The 26,857-nt window shown below is 46.0% G+C and overlaps 1 protein-coding gene across 2 annotated transcripts in view; it reads right to left on the bottom strand.

Moving 5' to 3' along the window:
• WDTC1 (WD and tetratricopeptide repeats 1) overlaps positions 1 to 26,648 on the bottom strand; it is an 84,221-nt gene extending 57,573 nt beyond the window's left edge. For both annotated transcript variants that reach the window (XM_010380387.2, XM_010380388.2), the window contains exon 1: positions 26,264 to 26,648. The gene's annotated coding sequence lies outside the window, so the exon portion shown is untranslated. The remainder of the gene's footprint in view (positions 1 to 26,263) is intronic.
• Between the last annotated feature and the right edge of the window lie 209 nt (positions 26,649 to 26,857).

The raw sequence follows: 26,857 nt of genomic DNA, 5'->3' as shown, positions 1-26,857 counted from the left end.
TGGGCAGCAAAGTGAGACCTTATCTACATTAAAAAAAAAAAAAAGTTGGATATGGTGGCATGCGTCTGTAGTCCCAGCTACTCAGGAGGCTGAGGTGGGAAGATCACTTGAGCCTGGGGGTTTGAGGCTGCAGTGAGCTATGATGACACCACTGCACTCCTGCCTGGGTGACAGAACAAGACCCTGTCTCTAAACAAATGAAAAATAAGTAAAATAATAGAAAAAAAACAATAGTTCTCTTTGGGTAATGATATGACTTTTTCTACTTTTTAATATTTTCAAAATTGTTCTATAAAAACACACTAATTTTGTAATCAGATTTAAAAATACTAGACTTTCAAGGAAAGTTCTGCCTCCTGTCATTTTCACCTTTTAGTCCAGGTTCCACCTCTGAAGCCACTCAGAAGTTTAGTCTTTCTTCCCAATGATGGCCCTTTGCACTCGGAAGATGGCTCTCCACCAGTTCTCTCTGCCAACCGTGCCAGTCATTAGGACTTCACAAGGCTACTTTTCAATCCCTCACCAGTTGGCCTTCTGCAGATTCCTAGCACACCCTCCTGAAATCACATTTTTCACCTGATCTGTGAGCAGGCTCCTTCCTTTCCTCTGTCATTTAACCACAAAAGAAAACTCGACACCTAAACATTATGTTATTGCAGATCTTGTTTTCCTTTAGTGCTAGGCATGCAGTAGGACAATAAAAAAAAAAACTTGCTGCCAAATTAGATGTTCTCATTCAGCCCGAGTTCTTTGGGGCTAATGTCTCCATGATCAATTTTGGGATAACAAGCTCTTTCTTTCCTTTATTTCCTTCCATTCTTTCCTTCCTTCCTTCCCTCCCTCCCTCCCTTCCTTTTTCTTTCCTTCCTTTTCTTTTCTTTTTTTTTTTTTTTGGCAGAGTCTTGCTCTGTTGCTCAGGCTGGAGTGCAGGGACACGATCTCGGTTCACTGCAACCTCTGCCTCCCAGATTCAAGTGATTCTCATGCCTCAGCTTCCCAAGTAGCTGGGACTACAGGCACCTGCCACCAAGCCAGGCTAATTTTTGTATTTTTAGCAGAGGCAGGGTTTCACCACGTGATCTCAAACTCCCAACCTCAGGTGATCCGCCCGCCTCAGCCTCCGAAAGCGCTGAGATTACAGGTGTGAGCCACCGTGCCCGGCCATTTTTTCTTTTTTAAATTGAGATGGGGCCTCACTATGTTGCCCAGGCTGTCTTGAATTCCTGGGCTCAAGCAACTCTCCCACCTCGGCCTCCCGAAGTGCTGGGATTACAGGCATGAGACACCGTGCTTGGCAGGATCATAAGCTCTTAAAAAGACAAGAACTGCCAGGCACGGTGGCTTATGCCTGTAATCTCAGCACTCTGGGAGGCTGAGATGGGTGGATCATGAGGTCAGGAGTTTGAGACCAGCCTGGCCAATATGGTGAAACCCCGTCTCTACTAAAAACACAAAAATTAGCCACGTGTGGTGGCACATGCCTGTAGTCCCAGCTACTCAGGAGGCTGAGGCAGGAGAATCACTTGTACCCGGGAGGCGGAGGTTGCAGTGAGCCTAGTCTGTACTACTGCACTCCAGCCTGGGCGACAGAGCAAGACTCTCAAAAAGAAAAAACAAACAAACAAACAAAACAGGCAAGAACCTTCCCTTACAACATGAAGCCATTCAGCATTGCCATCTTAGTGTCATTACCAGGGAGATATGGCAGTCGCTGGCATTTTTAAGGTTAAGCATCAAGAACACCAGGAATACCAGTTGACAACTATAGTTTCATGATGATTTTTGCAGGGGTCTTTGGCCATCAAATTAAAAATGTGAATTTGGACAAATTAATGTAAGCTAAACACTAGCCGGAAATGGCATCTATAGCTCTGCTTTGTGATATACTGGTCCAAGCCAAACAACAATAATTTCCCCCACAGTCACGAAGAATATGAGGTGAGGATTACATTGGAAATAACACCAAGGAAGTGAGTGTATCCGGTGTTAAGTAAAAAGAGTTGTGTGGCCTTGAGTCTTTTAATCTTTCCAAGTAGGCACTCACACCTGTGACTCACAGGCATAGGATGCATTGGAACACCCACTCACAGGGTTATGTACGCTTCACCTGAAAAAGGCTCATTCCTTACCCCTAAATACCCTTTTCCTTGGAAGACTGCTGTGGAGGTCAAATGAAACAATGTAAGTCAAAAGGCTTTTCTTTTAACAATATAAATGTTTTTATTTGCTAAGAAAAATATGTTGTCAAGTATTAAGCACTTACTACGTGTCAGGCATTGTGCTAAGGGTTTTATAGTCATTCATTCAACAAATGAACATAAGGAGCTTTTACTATATGCCAGGTGCTGTTCCTGGCACAGAATGAAGGGATGTATCAATGTGCAAAACAGGCAATGTCCTTGCTCTCATGGTACCGACATTCTGGCAGGAGCGGACAGACAATAAACAATGAAATAAATAAAAATAAGAAAATATCCAGCAGTGGAAAGTGCTATGATGACAATAACACAAGCTGAAGTGACAATGACTGGGGAGCTACTTTTAGACTTCAGGTCAAAGAAACTGTAGTGGACATTTGTCGAATTTTCTGGCTTCTCAGCATTTGAACCCTTCTTATATTTTGGAATTCCCCTTCTGAGTCTAGTGGGAAGCAGAGCCCCTTACCACTATAAAGTGAGAAAGAAGGTGACTGAGATTCTCTTTCTGAGGCCACTTGCAGCTACAGTGTGATACATGGCACACGCTATGCCAACCAGACACATCACCCCTAAACCTTGAACTGGAATCTAGTATCTCAGAGTCAGAGGACCACAGAGAATCCACCTGGAGTGCGGCAAGGGGTGGCCACAGCGGCCATTAAGTCCAGTGCAGCACGTGGTGTTAGCTGTGTAAGTAGTGGTGGCAACAGTGTGTTCATCAGGCTGAGTCTATGAATGCTTTTGGTTGTGGGTCCTGCCTGCTGCCCAGTTTCTCTTGTTCTAGCATTCTTCAAGCATGACTCTATGACCTTCCCTGATGTTTTGTGAATTTCCTTAATATCTTTTCAGTAATCAGCCAGAGTTGGTTTCCGTTGCATACAACTACAAATCCTGCCTGATATAGAGGGGTTCTCCAAGACGACGACATTTAGGCTGAAACATGAACGTCAAGAAGCAGCAAAGAACTGGGGGAAAACCACTTCCACGGAGAGAGTGCTAAGACCACAGAAGAGTGTTTCAAAAAGTTTTGGCCGGGTGCGGTGGTTCACGCCTGTAATCCCAGCACTTTGGGAGGCTGAGATGGGCGGATCAACTGATGTCAGGAGTTCGAGACCAGCCCGGCCAACATGGTGAAACCCCATCTCTACTAAAAATACAAAAATTAGCTGCATGTGGTGGAGCATGCCTGTAATCCCAGCTACTCAGGAGGCTGAGGCAGGAGAATCGCTTGAACCTGGGAGGCAGAGGTTGCAGGGAGCTGAGATCGCGCCACTGCACACCAGCCTGGGCGACAGAGCGAGACTCCACCTCAGGAAAAAAGTTTTGTGGGCTGGTCCAAAGGTACCAAGTTATCTCAACTGATTATTCACAGTTACAGATTGAACTCCTGTTCTACTCTTTCCCCTCTTTTCACTACTGCACTTGAATTGTCTTAAAAAAAGCTTATAGGGTAGATGCTCTTACTGTCACAATTTTACATATAAGGAAACATATTCATAAGACATGCAACAATTTTCACAATGTTACACAGCTAAAACTGGAGCTGGAACACGAACTCAAACCCAGGGCCATGTGATTCCAAAGTCCATTCTCTTGACAACTATGGTAAGTAATTTCCTAGCATAGCGATCGCTATGAGAACCCACCAAAAGAGCCCACTAAATTGCCATAACTTATTCATTAATTTTCTTAAAACATTAACTGGGTATTTACCTAGCACCAAGTGCTGTGATAACAAGGAGGAATAATGAGATGAAATACACATACTAAGAGAGCTCAGTATCAAAGACAAGGGGTTTTTAGCTAAGACTAGTGTGTGGCTTGGAAATACCAAAAGGAACAAGAGTTGGGGGGAAAAGAGAAACCAGACAAGCAGGAAACCACAATTCAGGTAAATGGTAAAATGGAAGTTGGGATCAAACTGATAGACAGGTTTAAAAAAAAAACAAAATGTCAAAATTTGGCTAGGCACAGTGGCTCACGCCCGTAATCTCAGCACTTTGGGAGACCAAGGTAGTCAGATCACCTGAGGTCGGGAGTTCAAGACCAGCCTGGCCAACATGGTGAAACCATGTCTCTACTAAAAATGCAAAAAAATTAGCCAGGTGTGGTGGTGCACACCTGTAATCCCAGCTACTGGGGAGGCTGAGGCAGGAGAATCATTTTCACCCGGGAGGCAGAGGTTGCAGTGAGCCGAGATCGCACCATTGCATTCCACCCTGGATGATACAGCAAAACTCCATCTCAAAAAAAAAAAGTCAAAATACAACTGATGTCTAGTTAGCATTTTTTTTCTTTTCTTTTTTTTTTAGATAGACTCTCACTCCATCACCCATGCTGGAGTGTAGTGGCGTGATCTCAGCTCACTGCAACCACTGCCTCTCAGGTTCAAGTGGTTCTCATGCCTCAGCCTTCCAAGTAGCTGAGATTACAGGCGTGCATCACCACATTTGGCTATTTTTTTATGTACTTTTTGTAGAGATAGGGTTTCGCCATGTTGGTCAGGCTGATCTTGAACTCCTGACCTCAAATGATCCAACTGCCTCCATTCCCCAAGTGCTGGGATTACAGGCGTGAGCTACCACGCCTGGCCTGGTTAGCATTCTGGTGAATATTTCTGCTCCCATCATGAGAAGAAATGATAGCATACTGGTAGAGAGCTCATCTTGGAGCGTGCCTATCTTCTCTTCTCTCAAGAAAAATAGGGATTCAGTGCCTTTCCACAAACTTTTACAGGCAGACAAACATAACTAGAAACACTTCATTTTTAAAAATCTTTTTTTTTTTTTTTAAACTGGAAACACTTCTAAGTAGAGATTATTTAAAAGGTTCACATCAGGAAGGAAATACCCTTAAATCTACCAAGGAGCATAACAAGTTTCACACTTCAGTCCAAAAGTCTCTCAAACACAAATAATCAGATCAATAAATCAATAGTTATCTGAGGATGAGAAGATTTAATCATGATCAAATTTTAAAAGCATTATTTTAAGGAGGGCTTTGAGCTCAACTATAAAATGACATGAATGAGAGATTTGGAATTGACACAATAAAGTTACACATATGATTAAACACTAGAAAAGACTACATCAAGGGGATTTCTATCTGGTGCAGCATGCAAATTACATAATGTTCAGTTCTGCTAAGAGGCAAAAAGGCTGAAATTAGTGACTTTAAGAATTCATAAAATATGCCGGGCGTGGTGGCTCACGCCTGTAATCCCAGCACTTTGGGAGGCTGAGGCGAGCGGATCATGAGGTCAGGAGATCGAGACCATCCCGGCTAACACGGTGAAACCCCGTCTCTACTAAAAATACAAAAAATTAGCCGGGCGTGGTGGTGCGCACCTGTAGTCCCAGCTACTTGGAGGCTGAAGCAGGAGAATGGCGTGAACCCGGGAGGCGGAGCTTGCAGTGAGCCGAGATCGCACCACTGCACTCCAGCTTAGGTGACAAAGCGAGACTCCGTCTCAAAAAAAAAAAAAAAAAAAAAAAAAAAAAAAGAATTCATAAAATAAAATTTTCAATGCCTGTTATGCCAGGCACTGTGATAAACTTTGAAAATATAGCAGATGACTGAAAGTGGTGGCTCACATCTATAATCCTAGCATTTTGGGAGGCAGAGGTGGGAAGATCTCTTGAGGTCAGGACTTCAAGACCAGCCTAAACAACACAGCAAGACCTTGTCTCTTAAAAAAAAAAAAAAAGAAGAAGAAGAAGAAGAAGAAGAAAAGAAATGCAACAGAGAGGAGGCTGGGCGCTGTGGCTCACGCCTGTAATCCCAGCACTTTGGGAGGCCAAGGTGGGCAGATCATGAGTCAGGAGATCGAGACCATCCTCGCTAACACAGTGAAACACTGTCTCTACTAAAAATACAAAAAATTAGCCAGGTGTGGTGGCAGGCACCTGTAGTGCCAGCTACTCGGGAGGCTGAGGCAGGAGAATCACTTGAACACAGGAGGCGGAGGTTGCAATGAGCCAAGATCGCACCACTGCACTCCAGCCTGGATGACAGAATGAGACTCTGTCTCAAAAAAAAAGAAAGAAAGAAAGAAAAGAAAGAAAAGAAAGAAGAAAGAAAGAAAGAAAGAAAGAAAGAAAGAAAGAAAGAAAGAAAGAAAGAAAGAAAGAAAGAAAGAAAGAAAGAAAGAAAGAAAGAAAGAAAGAAAGAAAGAAAGAGAGAGAGAGAGAGAAAGAAAGAGAAAGAAAGAAAAAGAAATACAGCAGAGACTAAGCCAAACACAGATACTTCTCTTCAAAGACACACAATAGGCCGGGCATGGTGGCTCACGCCTGTAATCCCAGCACTTTTGGAGGCCGAGGCAGGTAGATCACCTGAGGTCAGGAGTCCGAGACCAGCCTGGCCAACATGGTGGAACCTTGTCTCTACCAAAAATACAAAAATTTGCCAGGTGTACTGTCGGGCGCCTGTAGTCCCAACTACTCGGGAGGCCGAGGCAGGAGAATTACTTGAACCCAGGAGGTGGAGGTTGCAGTGAGGAGAGATCATACCACTGCACTCCAGACTGGGTGACAGAGTGAGATTCGGTCTCAAAAAAAACAAAACGAAACAAAAAACAAAGACAGGCAATACAGTTGTCCTTCACTGACTACAAGGTCATTGTAATCAGAGTACCATAAAGAGACTAAAAAAGGGAAATGTAACCAAAGGACCAAAAGAAATAGGTAGGACACTAAATTCAGAAAGAACTCAGGCTGGGCGCGGTGGCTCACACCTACAATCCCAGCACTTTGGGAGGCCAAGGCAGGCGGAACACAAGGTCAGGAGATTGAGACCATCCTGGCTAACATGGCAAAACCCCATCTTTACTAAAAATACAAAAAATTAGCCGGACATGGTGGTGGGTGCCTGTAGTCCCAGCTGCTCAGGAGGCTGAGGCAGGAGAATGGCGTGAAACTGGGAGGCGGAGCTTGCAGTGAGTCGAGATTGAGCCACTGCACTCTAGCCTGGCTGACAGAGCAAGACTCCGTCTCAAAAAAAAAAAAAATTCTGAAAGAACAACATGAATTAATAAGTTAAACCTTCTTTATACTCATTTGTTCCTACATCTTAGAAGCACAAAAATGACAATGAGGGAAATGAACTAAACACATCATAGTAGAATAAGAAAGACAACTTGAAAAACCATAATGGAAAAAAGGGACCACAGGGACCGTAGCAGGCCACGAGTAACTTTTTTTTTTTCTTTTTGTGAGACAGAGTCTCACTCTGTCACCCAGGCTGGAGTGTAGTGGTGCAATCTCAGCTCACTGCAGCCTCCACCTCCTGGGTTCAAGCAATTCTCATGCCTCTGCCTCCCGAGTAGCTGGGATTACAGGCATGAACCACCGAGCCTGGCTAATTTTTGTTATTTGTTGTAGAAAAAGGGTTTCACCATGTTGCCCAGGCTGGTCTCGAATGCCTGGCCTCAAGTAATCTGCCTGCCTCAACCTCCCAAAGTGCTGAGATGCGCCTGGGCACAAGTAACCTTTAATGTGTATTCTTCATTCTAAGAAGAGCACAGTTAACAATATACCCTGATTTGCATACTTGAAGCTCTAATAACATTAATGGATAATTTGTCTGCAGAATATGAAAGCTCAACAAAAACTTTCTCTAGCTAGAGGACAAAGGTTTTTTAATTTTATTTTTCTTATTTGAGACAGGATCTCGCTCAGTCGCCTAGGCTGGAGTGCAGTGGTGCAATCACTGCATCACTGTACTCTAGCCTAGACCTCCCCAGTTCAAGTAATCCTGCCATCTCACTCTCCTGAGTAGCTGGGACCCACATGTGTGTGCCACCATGCCCAGCTAATTTTTTATAGAGACATGACCTCACCATGCTGCCCAGGCTGGTCTCCAACTCCTGGGCTCAAGCAATCCTCCCATCTCAGCCTCCCAAAGTGCTAGGATTACAGGCATGAGCCACCACACCTGGCAGGTTTATTTTTTTATTTTTGAGACAGAGTCTTGCTCTATTGCCCAGGCTGGAGTGCAGTGGCATGATCTTGGCTCACTGTAGCCTCTGCCTCCCGGGTTCAAGCAATTCTCCTGCCTCAGCCTCCCGAGTAGCTGGGATTACAGGTGCCTCCCACCAAACCCAGCTAATTTTTGTATTTTTAGTAGACGAGGTTTCACCATGGTGGCCAGGCTGACACACCTGGCAGGTTTTGATTTTAATAGAGGCAGGGTCTTACTCTATCACCACTATACAGTGGTGCAATCATAGCATACTATAACCTTGAACTCCTGGGCTCACACAACCCTTCTTCCTACCTCAGACTCCCAAGTAGCTAGGACTACAGGCATGCGCCACCATTCCCAGCTAATTATTATTTTTTTCTAAATTCAGGGTCTTGCTATGTTACCCAGGTTGGTCTCGACTGCGTGGCTAGCTTCAAGATATCCTCCTGCTTCAGCTCCCCAAAGTGCTGTAATGACAGGCATGAAGCACTGTGCCCAGGCCCATAGGTCTACTATAAGTTAGGATATTGTGGACCAGCTCTAGTAAATACTCAATGAATTAAGGAGAAAGCAAGCAGCTGATTTCTGGGAGCTGGGATTATGAAAAATGTAAAAATACTTAAGGTACAGAAGAAAACACAAGACATAATGTTACAAAGAAAATATGTGTTGCTATGCAGATGTTACACCTCCCAAAAGGTATTCTATTCCTGGAGCTCTAAAATGTCTAGCATATCACCATGTAACCCCATCATTTCTACAAAGTTTTAACTCAGGCTACTGGAAAACTTTCTTCTATAAGCCTCTATCTCTATGATTTTAAAGGATACTAACAAGAAAATAAAAGTCTGGCTAGGTGTGGTTGCTCACACCTATAATCCCAGCACTTTGGGAGGCTGAGGCGGGCAGATCACCTGTGGTCAGGAGTTCGAGACCAGCCTGGCCAATATGATGAAACACTGTCTCTACTTAAAAAAAAAAAAAAAAAAAAGATTAGCCAGGAGTAGTGGCGCACACCAGTAATCCCAGCTACTAGGGAGGCTGAGGCAGGAGAATTGCTTGAACCTGGGAGGCAGAGGTTGCAGTGGGCCAAGATCACACCACTGCACTCCAGCCTGGGTCACAGAGTGAGACTGTCTCAAAAAAAAAAAAAAAAAAAAAGTCAATTAACAGCTCGATTTGGAGGAATTAGTCTAATCATAATGCCAAGGTGATCAGTAATACCTGAATGACTTAAAACAAAGTACATTTGTGAAGATCACTCATCTAGAACCCAGAATTGAATGGTAATACCCAAATATGAAGAACCACCCCTTTCATGTGTGCTATAGTCTTTTGATTGGCTCTGGATAATGTAGCAGAAAGAAAAAAACATATAATACTTAGGGACCTGGGCCTGAGTTCCAGCTTCCCCCTCAGTGTGCCAATTAGTACCTATGTAGGGAAGTTACTTAAATTTTCTGAGTTTCAATTTCCTCATTTGTAAAATGGGGATGCTAACACCTACTTTAATGGGTTGTTGTGAATACATGATAAAATATATATGAAAATACAGAACAGGGCCGGGTGTGGTGACTCACGCCTGTAATCCCAACACTTTGGGATGCTGAGGTGGGTGGATCACCCAAGGTTAGGAATTTGAGACCAGCCTGGTCAACACGGCAAAACCCCGTTTCTACTAAACATACAAAGCTACTTGGGAGGCTGAGGCAGGAGAATCGCTTTAACCTGGGAGGCAGAGGTTGCAGTAAGACGAGATTGCACCACTGCACTCCAGCCTAGGGGATACAGCAAGACTCTGTCTCAAAAAAAAAAAAAAAAAAAAAAGATAGTACATAACAGTATCTGGATTGTAGTAGGTGCTCAACAAATGTCAGCCAAATTTGAATTCTACTAAAACCTGGTAACCCCTGTTATATTTGCTCAGTAGCATGGATTATAACATGTCCCCCCTAATTTCCCTACCAAAGATGAAGCTGACAAGGAGTATTTCATTGTAGGACAGAGGAGGCAGACTATGGATGTCTTTATCACGTATTAGGTTTGAAATGCAAAATCAGAAGGAAAATCGTGACTTTGTTAAAAGTGAAGAAACACCACACTGTGCGAGAATGTATTTATAGCAAGGCCAGGTGCACTGGCTCACACCTGTAATCCCAGCACTTTGAGAGGCCAAGGAGGAGGATCACGTGAGGCCAAGAATTTAAGACCAGGCTGGGCAACAGAGCAAAATCCTGTCTACAAAAAATAAAATTAGCCAGGTGTGGTGGCCATGCATCCATAGCCCTAGCTACTCAGGAGTCTGAGGCAGAAGGATTGCTTGAATCCAGGAGTTTGAAGTTACGATGAGTTATGATCAGGCCACTCCAGCCTTAGTGAGACAGAGATCCAGTCTCAAAAAAAAAAAAGTTTAGAGCAGCATTATTCATAATAGCCAAAAGGTGGAAACATCCATCAATTGATAAACAGGTAAATAAAATGTAGCCTATCCATACAATGGAGTGTTATTTGGCCATAAGAAGGAATGAAGTACTGATACATGCTACAACATAGATGAACTCTGAAAACATTATGCCAAGTGAAAGAAGCCTACATATTGCATAATTCCATTTATATAAAGTAGAACAAAATAGAATAGAAATAGGAAGTAGATTAATGGTTGCTTAGGGCTGAAGGGAATTGGGGGATAGAGAAGTGACAGCTAAAGGATATGAAGGATATGGCTTTTTTTTTTTTTTTTTGAGAGAGAGAGTCTCACTCTGTTGCCCAGGCTGGAGTGTAGTGGTGTCATCTCGGCTCACCACAGCTTTTGCCTCTCAGGTTCAAGGGATTCTCATGCCTCAGCCTCCAGAGTAGCTGAGATTACAGGCATGTGCCACCACACTCCGCTAATTTTTCGTATTTTTAGTAGAGATGGGGTTTCGCCATGTTGGCTAAGCTTGTCTTGAGCTACTGGCCTCAACTGATCTGCCTGCCTCAGCCTCCCAAAAGTGGTGGAATTACAGGTGTGAGCCACTGAGCCCGGCCAGGATATGGTTTCTTTTTTAAAAATTTAAGGCTCAGTGCAGTGGCTCAAGTCTGCAATCCCAGCACTTTGGGAGACCAATGTGGGAAGATTGCTTGAGCCCAGGAGTTTGGGACCAGCTGGGAAACATGGTGAAACCCTGTCTCTATAAAAAGTTAAAAAATTAGCTGGGTTCGGTGGCGCACCTACAGTCCCAGCTACTTGGGAGGCTGAGGTGGGAGGAACGCTTGAGCCCAGGAGTTTTCGGCTATAGTGACCCAAGATCACACCACCGCACTCCAGCCTGGGTGACAGGGCAAGACTCTGAATCAAAAAAAAAAATTTTTTTTTTAAGTGAAATTCACAAAAGATGAAATTAATCATTTTAAAGTGTATCATTAACAAGTAACCTACAGAATGGGAGAAAGTATTTGCAAACTATGCATCTGACAAAGGTCTAATATCCAGCATGTATAAGGAACTAAAATTTATAAGAAAAAAGCAATCCCATTAAGTGGGCAAAGGACATGAATAGACACTTTTCAAAACAAGACATACACGCAGCCAACAAGCATATGAAAAAAAGCTCAGTGGCCGGGCGCGGTGGCTCAAGCCTGTAATCCCAGCACTTTGGGAGGCCGAGATGGGCGGATCACGAGGTCAGGAGATCGAGATCATCCTGGCTAACACGGTGAAACCCCGTCTCTACTAAAAAAATACAAAAAAAACTAGCCGGGCGATGTGGCGGGCGCCTGTAGTCCCAGTTACTCGGGAGGCTGAGGCAGGAGAATGCCGTGAACCTGGGAGGCGGAGCTTGCAGTAAGCTGAGATCCAGCCACTGCACTCCAGCCTGGGCGACAGAGCCAGACTCCGTCTCAAAAAAAAAAAAAAAAAAAAAAGCTCAGTATCACTGATCATTAGAGAAATGCAAGTCAAAACCACAATGAGATACCATCTCATACTAGTCAGGATGGCTATTATCAAAAAGTCAAAAAATAACCTGGCGAGGTTGCAGAGAAAAGGCAACACTTTTACACTGTTAGTGGGAGTGTAAATTAGTTCAACCATTGTGGAAAGCAGTGTGAGGATTCCTCAAAGAGCTAAAAACAGAACTACCATTTGCCCCAGCAATCCTATTACTGGGTATATACCCAAAGGAATATAAATCGTTTCACCATAAAGACACATGCACTGTGCAGTATGTTCATTGTGGCACTATTCACAATAGCCAAGACATAGAATCAACCTAAATGCTCATCAACGGCAGATGGGATAAAGAAGATGTGGTACAGGCCAGGCACGGTGGTTCACCCCTGTAATCCCAGCACTTTGGGAGGCCGAGGCGGGTGGATCACCTGAGTTCAGGAGCTCAAGACCAGCCTGGCCAATGTGGAGAAACCCCGTCTCTACTAAAAATACAAAATTAGGCAGGCATGGTGGCAGGGGCCTATAATTCCAGCTACTTGGGAGGCTGAAGCAGGAGAATCACTTGAATCCAGGAGGCAGAGGTTGCAGTGAGCTGAGACTGCGCCATTGTACTCCAGCCTGGGCAAAAAGAGCGAAACTCCATCTCACAACAAAAAAAAAAAAAAAAAAAAAAAAGAAAGAAAGAAAATGTGATACATGTACACCATGGAATGACCATGCAGCCATAAGAAAGAATGAGATCATGTCCTTTGCAGGAACATGGATGGAGCTGGAGGCCATTATCCTCAGCAAACTAAAGCAGAAACAGAAAAACAAATACAGCGTGTTCTCATGCTTGTAAGTGGAAGCTAAATGATGAGACCTCATGGACACAAAGAAGGGAACAACAGACACTGGAACCTACTTTGAGGTTGGAGGGTGGGAAAAGGGAGAGGATCAGAAAAAATAGCTATTGGGTACTAGGCTTAGTATCCGGGTAACGAAATAATCTGCACAACAAACCACCATGACATGAGTTTACCTATATAAAAAAACTGCACAAGGCTGGGCGCGGTGGCTCACACCTGTAATCCTAGCATTTTGGGAGGCCGAGGCAGGTGGATCACTTGAGGTCAGGAGTTCAAGACCAACCTGGCCAACATGGTGAAACCTCATCTATACTAAAAATACAAAAATTAGGCCGGGCGTGGTGGCTCAAGCCTGTAATCCCAGCACTTTGGGAGGCCGAGACGGGCGGATCACGAGGTCAGGAGATCAAGACCATCCTGGCTAACACGGTGAAACCCTGTCTCTACTAAAAAAAAATACAAAAAACTAGCCAGGCGAGGTGGCAGGCACCTATAGTCCCAGCTACTCTGGAGGCTGAGGCAGGAGAATGGTGTGAACCCGGGAGGCGGAGCTTGCAGTGAGCTGAGATCCGGCCACTGCACTCCAGCCTGGGCGACAGGGCGAGACTCCGTCTCAAAAAAAAAAAAAAAAAATACAAAAATTAGCCGGGCATGGTGGCAGGTGCCTGTAATCCCAGCAACTCAAGAGGCTGGGGCAGAAGAATCGCTTAAACCCAGGAGGCAGGGGTTGCAGTGAGCAGAGATCGTGTCACTGCACTCCAGCCTGGGCAACAGAGGGAGACGGTCTCAAAATAAATAAATAAATAAATAAAATAATAATGCAGAAACAGGCTGGGTGCAGTGGCTCATGTCTGTAATCCCAGCACTTTGGGAGGCCAAAGCAGGATTACTTAGGCCCAGGAGTTTGAGGCTGCAGTGAGCTATGTTTGTGGCACTGAACTCCAGGCTGGGCGACAGAGTGAGACCCTATTTCAAAAAAAAAAAAAAAAGACCAGGCACGGAGGCTCACGCCTGTAATCCCAGCACTTTGGGAGGCCGAGGTGGGCAGATCACCTGAGGTCAGGAGTTCAAGACCAGCCTGGCCAACATGGTGAAACACTGTCTCTACTAAAAATACAAAAATTAGCCAGGTGTGGTGGCAGGCACCTGTAATCCCAGCTACTTGGGAGGCTGAGGCAGAATTGCTTAAATCTGGGAGGCGGAGGTTGCAGTAAGCCAAGATATGCCATTGCACTCCAGCCTGGGTGACAGAGCAAGACTCCATCTAAAAAGAAAAAAAAAAGAAAGAAAACACATGTCCATACAAAAAGCTGTACATGAATACTCAGAGCAGCATTATTCATAACAGCCCAAATTAGAAACAACCCAACAACCCAAACGGCCATCAATTGATGAATAAATAAATACAATGTGATAATATCCACTGTAATGGAATATTATGCAGCCATAAAAAGGAATGAGGTACTAATTCATACAACATGGAAGAAACTTCAAAACATTCTGCTAAGTGAAGGAAGCCAGTCACAAAAGACCACACACATTGTATGGTTCTATTTAAGTGAAATGTCAAGAATAGGAAAACCTACAGAGACAAAAAGAGATGGGAGTGTTGGGGAGGAATGTGATAGCTCAGGGATAAAAATGTTTTGGAATTAGATAGTGGTGACAAGTTGCACAACTTTGTGACTATATTAAAACCAATGAATTGTATAATTTAAAAGAGTAGATTCTGGCCGGGCGCCGGGGCTCACATCAGTAATCCCAGCACTTTGGGAGGCCAACGTGGGTGGATCACGAGGTCAGGAGTTCGAGACCAGCCTGGCCAACATGGTGAAAGCTTGTCTCTACTAAAAATACAAAAATTAGCTGGGCATGGCGGCAGGTGCCTGTAATCCCAGTTACGCGTGAAGCTGAGACAGGAGAATCTTCTGAACCTGGGAGGTGGAAGTTGCAGTGAGCCAAGATCACGCCATTGCACTCCACCCTGGGTGACAGGGCAAGACTCCGTCAAAAAAACAAACCAAAAACAAAATAAAACAAAAACCCCTTTCTTTTCTCTACCTCAAAATCACAGGCTATGAAAAGAAAATTTCATTCTTAGCCTCTCCTTCATCTGTCTCCTACCTTGAGCTGTGGTTATTTACGTGGCTTCTCTTTCTAAGATTAAAAGCATGCTGAGGGCCTGCTCGTCATCCGATTCCTCCATTGATCCCCCGGTCTTCCAGGAGTGATGTAAGCTTAGCAGGCACCAATAACTATTTGCTGAATGAATAATGGCATGACCACCTTGCATACATACAATGTTTTATAGCTATCAAAGTACTTTTGTTCAAACTTTTAATTTGAACTTTGCAACAATCCTTTGAGGAAGGTAGAAAGCCAATATAACGCTGCTATGAATAATGCTGCTATGAATATTCATGTACAATAATAATCCCCATTGAATAAGGGAGAACTGAAGCAGAACACTATATGGTACTGAGGAAGAAGCACTGGATTGGGAGATCTAGGATCTTGTGCTCCAGGCCAGCCTCTGCCTTTATCTGGCTGTATGACCGAGTGAGGCATTTTGCTCCCTCAGTCTATTCTGCCATTTGTAAAATGAGAGGTGGACTCTGAGATAAGCTACAAAACCCCTTCCAATGACACTATCCTGCGATTTTAAGTAGACACTACTGGTTAGCAGCAAACCAGAGCTGGAACCTAAAACATCTGTATTCTCTTTCCTCTGGACATGCTACCTCCCATAGCAGGGACATGCCCCCAATCAGGGTGACAACTGACCCCCTTTCAACATTCTGAATTATGCAAAGATGTATGCAAGTTTCCTTTCACTCTATTTATAGTGGTTCTATTAGAGCAATCCTACAAAAAAGATGAAAGATGCAACAAAGTGAGGACTGAACTTCACTTTCAGTGCATTAAAGGTCATTGGAAATAGCATAAGGCCAGGTGTGGTAGCTCATGCCTATAATCTCAGTGCTTTGGGAGGCCAAGGCAGGAGGATCACTTGAAGGCCAGGAGGTTGAGAGCAGTCTGGGCAACAGAGTAAGACCCTGTGTCTACAAAAAATTAAAAAAAAAAAATTAGCCAGGCACAGTGGCATACTCCTGTAGTCCTAGCTACTAGGAAGGCTGAGGCAGGAGGGAGGAGGGAGGATTGCTTGAGCCCAGGACTTTAAGGTTATACTGAGCTATGATTGTGCCTCTGCACTCCAGCCTGTGTGACAAACTGAGGCGCTGTCTCAAAAACGAAACAAAACAAACCAAACAAAGAGCATAATAAAATGAAGAGTGTAGCTGTGGACCTAACAGATCTTAGGTTCAAATCCCAGCTCTGCCACCTATTTTCTGTCTGACTTGACATTTCTTTAAAAAAATTTTTTTTTCGGCCGGGCGCAGTGGCTCAAGCCTGTAATCCCAGCACTTTGGGAGGCCGAAACGGGCGGATCACAAGGTCAGGAGATCGAGACCATCCTGGCTAACACAGTGAAACCCCGTCTCTACTAAAAAAATACAAAAAACCAGCCGGGCAAGGTGGCGGGTGCCTGTAGTCCCAGCTACTTGGGAGGCTGAGGCAGGAGAATGGCATAAGCCCGGGAGGCGGAGCTTGCAGTGAGCTGAGATCCGGCCACTGCACTCTAGCCTGGGCAACAGAGCGAGATTCTGTCTCAACAACAACAACAACAACAACAACAAAATATATATATATATATATATATATATATATATATATATATATTCTTTTCTACACTTCCTATGTCTCTTCTTTTTAATTTTTTTTTAAAAAAAATTTATTTGTTTTGAGACAGGGTCTAGCTCTGTCACCCAGCCTGGAGTGTGGTAGCATGATCTCAGCTCACTGCAACCTCTGCCTCCTGGGCCCAAGAGATCCTCCCCTCCCAAGTAGCTGGGACCACAGGCATGCGCCACCACATCTGACTAATTTTTGCATCTGTTTTTGTAGAAATGGGGTTTCACCATGCTGCCCAGGCTGGTCTCGAACTCCTGGGCTCAAGCAATCTGCCTACCTCAGCCTCCCAAAGTGTTGGGATTACAGATGTGAGTCACCGTGCCAGATCCTGGCTTGACATTTCTAAACCTCAGTTTCCTAATCTGAAACTGAGATTAGGGTGAGGAGGAACAGAAGCACTTGCATGTAAAATGCCTGACACTGATCCTATTAAATAATATTTATTGAATATTCTAACATTTTATAAGTGTCATCTCATAGACTCCTCATAAAAATCCTATGAGACAGGTGCTACTGTTATCCTCATCTTACAGACGCAGGATCTGAGGCACAGAAAAGTGAAGTTGCCAAAGTTACACAGTTCTTACACAGAGAGTCAATCTATACAGTCTGACTCCAGGGGCCAGGCCAATGGCCACTAAAAAATAATTACTCAGCCGGGCGTGGTGGCTCACACCTGTAATCCAGCACTTTGGGAGGCCAAGGCGAGCATATCATTGAGGTTAGGAGTTCCAGACCAGCCTGGCCAACATGGTGAAACCCCGTCTCTACTAAAAATACAAAAATTAGCCAGGCATGGTGGCGGGCACCTGTAATCCCAACTGCTTGGGAGGCTGAGGCAGGAGAATCACTTGAACTTGGGAGGTGGAGGTTGCAGTGAGCCAAGGTCGAGATCATGCCACTGCACTTCAGCCTGGGCAACAGAGTGAGACATTGTCTAAAAAAAAAAAAAAAAAAAAAAAAAAAAAAAAAATCACTGGCCAGGGAGCAGTGGCTCACACCTGTAATATCAGTATCCATACAATTTCAGGAAACTGCTGAAACTATGTCTCTTACCATTCCTTAGGGTTAAGCTGCCTTGCCTCTGCTGATCTCAAACACAAATTTAAAGAGTGCCATTTCAGGGTCATGGACGAAGTTGGCACAAGGACAGTTTCTGGGAAAGGTCTGGCAAATAGAATAGACTCATCACCAAAGCATCTTTAGGAAACTTCTTAGCCATCTTTGAGGCTCCTGGCTTAAATAATCCCATGTAGGACTAATTGATGTTTTCTCTGTAGAAGGGAGATGCTTCTAAGCAATGCTTCACTTTCTGGGAAGTTTTAGATTGAAACTCACCTTGATGTCTCCTCCCCTGCCCAGCAGGCTCTGTATTGCTGTTTGAGCTTTTAAGAGACAGGGTCACCTGGGTGCGGTGGTTCACGCCTGTAATCCCAGCACTTTGGGAGGCCAAGGTGGGTAAATCACCTGAGGTCAGAAGTTCGAGGCCAGTCTGACCAACATGGTGAAACCCTGTCTCTACTAAATACAAAAAATTAGCCGGGCATGGTGGTACACGCCTGTAATCCCAGCTACTTGGGAGGCTGAGGCAGGAGAATTACTTGAACCCGGGAGGCAGAGGTTGCAGTGAGCCGAGATTGCACCATTGCATTCTAACCTGGGCAACAAGAGCGAAACTCCATCTCCATCTCTAAAAAAAAAAAAAAGAGAGAGAGAGAGAGAGAGACAGCGTCTAGCTCTGTTCCCCAGGCTGGAATGGAATGTAGCACTACCACAGTTTACTGCAACTTTGAACTCCCAGGCTTAAAGGATCCTCCTGCCTCAGCCTCTTGAGTAGCTAGGATTACAGGTGCAAATCACCATGCCTGGCTTATTTTTATTTTTTTGTAGAGATGGGGGTCTCACCATTTTGCCCAGGCTGTTCTCGAAGTCCAGACCTCAAACAATCCTCCCATCTCGCCCTCCCAAAGTGCTGGGGTTACAAGTGTGAGCCATCTGGCCAGGCACAGTGGCTCATGCCCATAATCCCAACACTTTGGGAGGCCAAGGCACGATGATCACTTGAGGTCAGGAGTTTGAGACCAGCCTGGCCAACATGGTAAAACGCTATCTTGACTAAAAATGCAAAAATTAGCCAGGTGTGATGGCACATGCCTGTAATCCTAGCTACTCAGGAGGCTGAGGCAAGAGAATCACTTGAACCCAGGAGGCTGAGGCTGCAGTGAGCCGAGATTGCACCACTGCACTCCATCTTGGGTGAAAGAGTGAGACGCTCAAAAAACAAACAAACAAACAAAAACAGTGTGAAGCATCACACCCAGCCACTTGTTTGAGCTGTGTGAAAATTTGTTCTAGATGTTTTCAGAACTTTGTTTTCCAGTGATCATAGCTACTTTTCCTGTCTGCTCTTAGGCCCCACAATTACCTTAAGATAGTGGAAGGAAACAGAGAAAAGGAAGCATATAAAAGTGATAATGCTATACTCTCTCACTATTTCAGAGCATCTGCAGTCTTGGATTTTGTTTTAACTTTCATCCTGACAAATCCTGCCACAATTCAAAATATCTCTTGTGGAGAAGGCTCTGGAGTTTCATCCTCTAACTCTACTACTAGCTGCAAGGTCAAGGAAAATTAAACCATTCAATTTAGAAATGTTTCCCTTCTAACTCAGTGACAGTTGTGTTACATCCAGATGTGTGACTCAAAAGGGAACCAGGTAGGCCATCAGCACCCAAACACTCGAGCCTCAACTGATGAAGCTCCCTGACCAGGAAGGCCTAGCTCCCATTTTCAGGAAGGCTCCCTAAGAGGTTCAGGGATAAGTAGTTTTATAGAATTTGGGGGTCATGAATAAGGACAAAATTGTACAAAAGTCCTGATCCAAACACTGCCCTCAACAGCCTCTGGAGAGCTCCCTGGGCAAGGTCTGATCCTGTTCCCCACCCCACCCCCAAGAAAATGGGGTTAATACCTCCCCAGATGGCTACAGGGAGGATTAACGGTCATTATTCTTGGCACTGAGCTCTGTCACAGCTCTAGCAGTTGTGACCTTGTATCCTAAAAGAAGATAATAAATACAAAAATGCCAACGGTGACCCTCAAATCTGGTTCTGCAGTAGTAGCTGAGAATTTTCTTTGTACAGGGCCTATGACACTGCCTCCTATACCCTCTGGCCTTTTGACTGCATCCCCCCCTTATTCAGGCTTAAAGTTTGTTTTGTTTTGTTTTTTTGAGATGGAGTCTCACTCTGTCGCCCAGGCTGGAGTACAGTCTTGCGATCTCAGCTCACTGCAACCTCCACCTTCTGAGTTCATACGATTCTCCTGCCGCAGCCTCCCGAGTAGCTGGGATTACAGGCACCTGCCACCACGCCAGGCTAATTTTTGTATTTTTAGTAGAGACCGGGTTTCACCATCTTGGCCAGACTGCTCTCAAACTCCTGACCTTGGGATCCGCTCACCTCAGCCTCCCAAAGTTCTGGATGACAGGTGTGAGCCACCATGCCCAGCCCAGGCTTAAAGTTTTTAAGGTATTAGTCATCAATGCTAAAAAGGCCTTCAAGGAGTCAGCAGCTATTACTTAATAGCACATGGGCCCCAGAACTCTCAGGGTTACATACAGACCTGAATTTACCCAGAAGAAGCCGAATAAGTGGTACCCCTTTACATCCAAGACCTGGCTCTTGAGGGCAATCAGTGAGGTCTAGTAAAAAGGATGTATTTCATCATTTAGTTCTCAGAAACCCACTACAAAGTAGGTACTACAATAAGCCTCATTTTATAGGTGAAACTATAGCTCTGAGAGGATACATGATTGACCCTAGGTCACACAGCTAAGGAGGAGACATGGGTTCAAATATCAGCCCTACACTACTAGCTGTGTAACCTCCAGCATATTCCTTAACTTTCTAGAGTCTCAATTTCTCATTTGTAAAGTGGGGATAATGGTAATACCTTCCTTCCAGGGGAGTTCTGAAGATTACAAGATACACTGCAGAAAAAGTAGGGCTGGGCCTGGTGGCTCACGCCTGTAACCCCAGCACTTTGGGGGGCCAAGGCGAGTGGATCACCTGAGGTCAGGAGTTCGAGAACGGCTTGGCTAACATGGTGAAACCCCATCTCTACTAAAAAAAATACAAAAATTATCTGGGCATGGTGGCGTGTGTCTGTAATCTCAGCTACTCAGAAGGCTGAGGCAGGAGAATCGCTTGAACCTGGGAGGCGGAGGTTGCAGTGAGCCGAGATTATGTGCACTCTAGCCTGGGCAATAAGAGTGAAACTCTGTCTTAAAAAAAAAAAAAAGAAGGCCGGGCGCGGTGGCTCAAGCCTGTAATCCCAGCACTTTGGGAGGCCGAGACGGGCGGATCACAAGGTCAGGAGATCGAGACCATCCTGGCGAACACAGTGAAACCCCGTCTCTACTAAAAATACAAAAAAAAACTAGCCGGGCGAGGTGGCGGGCGCCTGTAGTCCCAGCTACTTGGGAGGCTGAGGCAGGAGAATGGCGTGAACCCAGGAGGCGGAGCTTGCAGTGAGCGGAGATCGCGCCACTGCACTCCAGCCTGGGCGACAGAGCAAGACTCCGCCTCAAAAAAAAAAAAAAAAAAAAAAAAAAAAAAAAAAAAAAAAAAAAAAAAAGAAAAGAAAAAGTATCTAGCAAGTGCCTGGTATATATTAAATATTCAATACACATTAGTTTTTTGGTTTTGATTTTTTTTTTTTTTTTTTTTTTTGAGACAGAGTCTCACTCTGTCCCCTAGGCTGGAGTGCACACGATCTTGGCTCACTGCAACCTCTGCCTCCCAGGTTCAAGCAATTCTCATGACTCAGCCTCCCAAGTAGCTGGGATTACAGGTTTGTGCCACCACGGCTGGCTAATTTTTTGTATTTTCAGTAGAGACAGGTTTTGCCATGTTGCCCAGGCTGGTCTCCAACTCCTGAGCTCTGCCCACCTTGGCTTCCCAAAGTGCTAGGATTACAGGCATGAGCCAACACGCAACTGGCTTTTTTTTGTGTGTGTGTGAGACAGGGTCTCTGTTTCCCATGCTGGAGTTCAGTAGCACAGTCTTGGCTCACTGCAACCTCTGCCTCCTGCACTCAAGTGATCCCCCCACCTCAGATTCCCAGGTAGATGGGAATACAAGCACATGCCACCACACCTGGCTAATTTTTTAATTTTTTTGTAGAGATGGGGTTTCACTATGTTGTTTAGGCTGGTCTCAAACTCCTGGGCTCAAGCAATCTGCCCACCTAGGCCTCCCAAAGTGCTGGGATTACAGGTATGAGCCACCATGCCAAGCCATGTTAAGTTTTACAGATCAAACAGACAGGGAGGCTGGGCATGGTGGCTCAAATCTATAATCCCAGGACTTTGGGAGGCTGAGGTAGGCAGATTGCTTGAGCCTAGGAGTTTGAGACCAGCTTGAGCAACATAGTGAAACCCCATCTCTATGAAAAAATTAAAAAATTAGCCAGGCGTGATGGCACACACCTGTATTCCCATCTACTCTCGAGGCTGAGGCAGGGGGATCACTTGAGCCCAGGAGGCAGAGGTTGCAGTGAGCTAAGATTGCACTACTGTAACAGTCCCACCTGGGCAACAGAGTGAGACCCTGTCTCAAAAAAAAAAAAGCCAGGAGCGGTGGCTCACGCCTGTAATTCCAGCACTTCGGGAGGCCAAGGTAGGTGGAACTCAGGAGTTTGAGACCAGCCTGGGCAACATGGCAAAACCCTGTCTCTACTAAAAATACAAAAAAATTAGCCGGGGCTGGGCGCGGTGGCTCACGCCTGTAATCCCAGCACTTTGGGAGGCTGAGGCGGGCAGATCACCTGAGGTCAGGAGTTCAAGACCAGTCTGGGTAACATGGTGAAACCCTCTACAAAAATACAAAAATTTGCTGGATGTGGTGGTACATGCCTGTAATTCCAGCTACTCGGGAGGCTGAGGCATGAGAATCGCTTGAACCTGGGAGGCAGAGGTTGCAGTGAGCCGAGATCATGCCACTGCACTCCAGCCTGGATGACGAAGTGAGACGCTGTCTCAAAAAAATCAATCAATCAATCAATAAAATGTGGCAAACTCTCTGCTTGAATATCTGCAATGATGGGTAACTCACTCCTTCACAAGGCAGCCCATTTTGTTTTTAGAAAGCTACATTATCTCCTATTAAACCAAAGTCTACCCTCTTGGAAATTATGTCATTTAATCCTGAGATGCCTTCTAGAATCACAGAGAACATCCAGTTTCTTTTCCCCATGACAATTCTTCAGGTATTTGAATGAAGTAACATGTTCCCCCAGGCTCTTAGCCTTGGTCTTTTCAGTTCTTCCTCATGTGTCAGAGTCCCAGAGGCAATTCAGTATCACAGAGCAGACAGACCTGGGTTTGAATTCCAATCCTTCCTCTTACTTGCTATCTGACCTTAAGCAAATTACTTAATCTCTCTGAATCTGTTTCTTCGTAGGTATAATAGGGAAAATGATTCTCACTTCACAGGACAGTCATGAAGGTTACACTGGATAAAGTAAAAATACTAGCTAGCACTGAGCCCAAGATATACCAGGCCCTGAATAAAATGTCAGTCACTTTTTAGGACATATCCCAACTGGTAAATACCTCTCAAAGTAAATTAACCACCCCAAGAAACTGGTTTCTTTTTTTTTTTTGAGACAGAGTTTCACTCTTGTTGCCCAGGCTGGAGTGCAATGGCATGATCACAGCTCACCGCAACCTCCACCTCCTGGGTTCAAGCGATTCTCCGGCGTTAGCCTCCTGAGTAGCTGGGACTACAGGCGCGTGCCACCACGGCCAGCTAATTTTTTTGTATTTTTAGTAGAGATGGGGTTTCACTGTGTTAGCAAGGATGGTCTTGATCTCCTGACCTCATGATCCAGCCGCCTCAGCCTCCCAAAGTGCTGGGATTACAGGCATGAGCCACTGCGCCCAGCCAGGAACTGGTTTCTAATAGCAATTGCCAGAACTTTGGCTTTTGAAGAGATGATAGCTAAGAAAGTACAACCTAACGGTTTTGTGGGCCCAGCAATCTGCAATGGCAGCCTAAAGATGCAGTGGAGCATCTGGAAAGGTGAGGCGGAAAGAAGAAAGGAAACAGAATAGATAACTAAACCAGTGACCCAAAGAAAACACAAGTATTACCAGATTACATGTTTTGTTTGACTTCCTCTCTGAGACTCAGAACTGCACATGTCAGCAACATTCCTTAATTTAAAAGGAGAGAAGAGAGTGGTCATGGTGGCCGTGTCTCTAGTCCCAGCTACCAGGGAGACAGAGGCACAAGAATCCCTTGAGCTCAGCAGTTCGAGACCAGCCTGGGCAACAGAGTAAGACTCCATCTCAAAAGATAAAAATATAAGGAGAGGCCAGGCACAATGGCTCACACCTGTAATCCCAGCACTCTGGGAGGCCGAGGTGGGTGGATCACGAGGTCAGGAGTTCAAGACCAGCCTGGCCAAGATGGTGAAACCCCATGTCTACTAAAATACAAAAATTAGCCGGGCATGGTGACAGAAACCTGCAATCCCAGCTACTCGGAAGGCTGAGGCAGAGAATTGCTTGAACCCAGGAGGTAGAGGTTGCAGTAAGCGAGATCATGCCACTGCACTTCAGCCTGCGCGACAGAGCAAGACTCCATCTCAAAAAATAAACAAAATTTTAAAAAGGAGAGAAAAAATAAAAATAATTAAAGAACAAGTCATAGTCTAGATCTTCCTTAGATGTTGGCTCCTCAAGATCCACAAATGTTTGGCAGTGGGCTTCATGATTTTCAGTTGTCTTTCCAAATCCTAAAGTCTAGGTGTGCAAAAACACCCTACATAAGATGCCCAATGAGTCAATACTGAACTCCTTCCAGCTAAAAAAACTGCCAATTGTATGAAACTGGTAAATAATCATTAGCTTCGTCATCACAATCTTTACAACGTGTTCTCTCTTTCCCTCGTGACCCTCAGAGGTGGTGTCCCAGGCAGAAATACGGACTACTGCTCAATTATTCTGCAGAGTTGATCCAAAAGCACTGTTTCTTCAAATTGAGATAAGACTAGAACAGAAGTGCTCCCACATAGGTCAAAAAAGGAAAGGAGAGCAGGACTCCAGACTTAAAGCAGCATGATCACAAACTATGACAGAAAAGGTCATTTCCTACCTGCCAGTGAAATACAACAACCTACAATGAAGAAATCTCAGTAAGTCTCAGACTCGGCCCAAAGGAGCTCCACGGTTACTCCCTGGTCTGTTATAGAGGATCTGGCTATTACACTCAACAGCAAAAATTCAATTCAATCCCGCTACAGATATAAGAATCACAAGAATAAGCCAGAACTCAAGACAGAAATAGCATTAAGTAGTTCCTTCAGGACAGTGAGCAGAAGCTGGCCACTCAACGACTGTAAAAGACACAGAAAAGTTAAGGAGGGACCACTAGGCATACCGGTGTCCTAGGTGGGGATTTCATAATGTCTTTGAATCAGAAGCTGCTCTCAAAAAGTTTTCTTCTCAAAACGGTTGCAGGCTTTGTTAGAAAGGGAAGGCTTCACTGCCACTTTACCCAGATCATCTACCCCATCCTTGGAATGAATGGGGAAGCTTCAGCCACCCCACCAGGCTCCTAAAATCACCAACTTGAGAGAAAAACCATAGCGTTGCTCTACCAGTACTTCAGGAGGTTAAAGAAAGTCACAGAAGAAAAGAACTTTGGGGGAAACAGTCAAATTCGGCTGTTAGACATTAGTCACAGGCCCCTGTACCTCTCCCTCTAGAAACCCTGGGAGTACACCCGCAGAGAGAGAGCCCAAGACACCAAGTAAAGTCAACCAGGCTGGCAAGGGGGCGTCCCACTGCGGCTTTCAGTGCAAGAAGTGGATCCTGCTGGTTCGCAGTCTCTCTTCTATCTTCTCACTTCCTATTTACCCTTTGAAGTGGGTACTGAATGGCCCATTCCCAAGCAGAGGCCCTTTGTATACGGGGTGCTACAGTCGCCTGGTGGAAGCACCTTGGCAGAGTTCAGTTTGGTGCCAGGATGGGCCACTGAAGGCATCTGCGGTGGACACACACACACACACACACACACTGAGTGAGAGAGAGAGAGAGAGAGAGAGAGAGAGAGAGAGAGAGAGAGAGAGAGAGAGAAACAGAGAGAGCGAGCGAGAAACTAAGAGCAGGTCAGGTCGGCGTTGCCCTCCCGGCACTTACACCTGCCCCTTCTTCCTGACTCCGGCGCCAGATCAGATGTCAAACAAAAACTCCGCAAAAAAAGTCCCGTGATGGAACGACTTCCACCTCTCCCTCCGCAGAGCCTCCCTGCACTCCCACAGCCTCCCCCCGCGTCCCGACCAAACCCTCAGCCCCCACCCCGCCCCCGGACCACTCTGCCCTCCGCCCCGGCGAGGCCTGGCCCCTCTCGGGACACCCGGGGCCCCGAGACGGGCGGGCTCAGGCCCCCAGGCCGGTAGGGCTGGAGCCGGCCCAGAGCGGGCAGCCAGTGCGCCGGGGCTGCGGGAGCCGGTCCCAGCCTCGGCGCCCGCGGAGGGCAGGGGGCGGCGGCGACCCGTACCTGTCAGGTCTCTTTCCCCGACCGGCAGCGGCGCAACTTCAGGAGCCCATATCCGTCCGGGGGGGCGGCCCCTCTCCCGGGAGGTGGGGCGAGGATCCCGGGGAGGGGGCTGGGGGGCTCAAGCAGCTCTAGCCCCTTCCCATGCTCCCCGCCCGGCGCCTGGCCGGGGCCGGACAGCGCCTCCGCCCGCCCCTGCGCACCGCCTCACACCCGCGCTCACACACACTCACACTCCCTCGCGCGCTCTCACACACGCACTCCCCTCCCTCCTCCTCCTCTGTTTATCTCCTCCAGCTGTCTGGGGACCCAAGAGAAGCCCAGTAACGCGCCTGCGCCACGCAGTCTCCGCCTCCGCCTCGCGCCTCGCAGCCGGCGGGTACGCTACGCAGACTGCGCCCGGCAGCTTCCAGAATGGCTAGCTGGGCCCCCCCACTTACCCCCCCGCGCCCGGTCAACGTCTGCTGCCGGCGGCGCCCACTAACCTGCTAGTGGGGGAGCCCCGCACCGCCGTGGCCAATGGGCTTCGCCGCTCGCGGGACCGGCAGCCAGTGGGCGGGCGGGAAAGCTGGGCTAAGCCCCGGGGCACCCTGGGAG

This window comes from Rhinopithecus roxellana, chromosome 12 (assembly GCF_007565055.1).
Source record: "Rhinopithecus roxellana isolate Shanxi Qingling chromosome 12, ASM756505v1, whole genome shotgun sequence".
Classification (NCBI taxonomy): Eukaryota; Metazoa; Chordata; class Mammalia; order Primates; family Cercopithecidae; genus Rhinopithecus; species Rhinopithecus roxellana.
The sequence above is the reverse complement of the archived record's forward strand: the minus strand, read 5'-3'. Positions and strand labels throughout refer to the sequence as shown.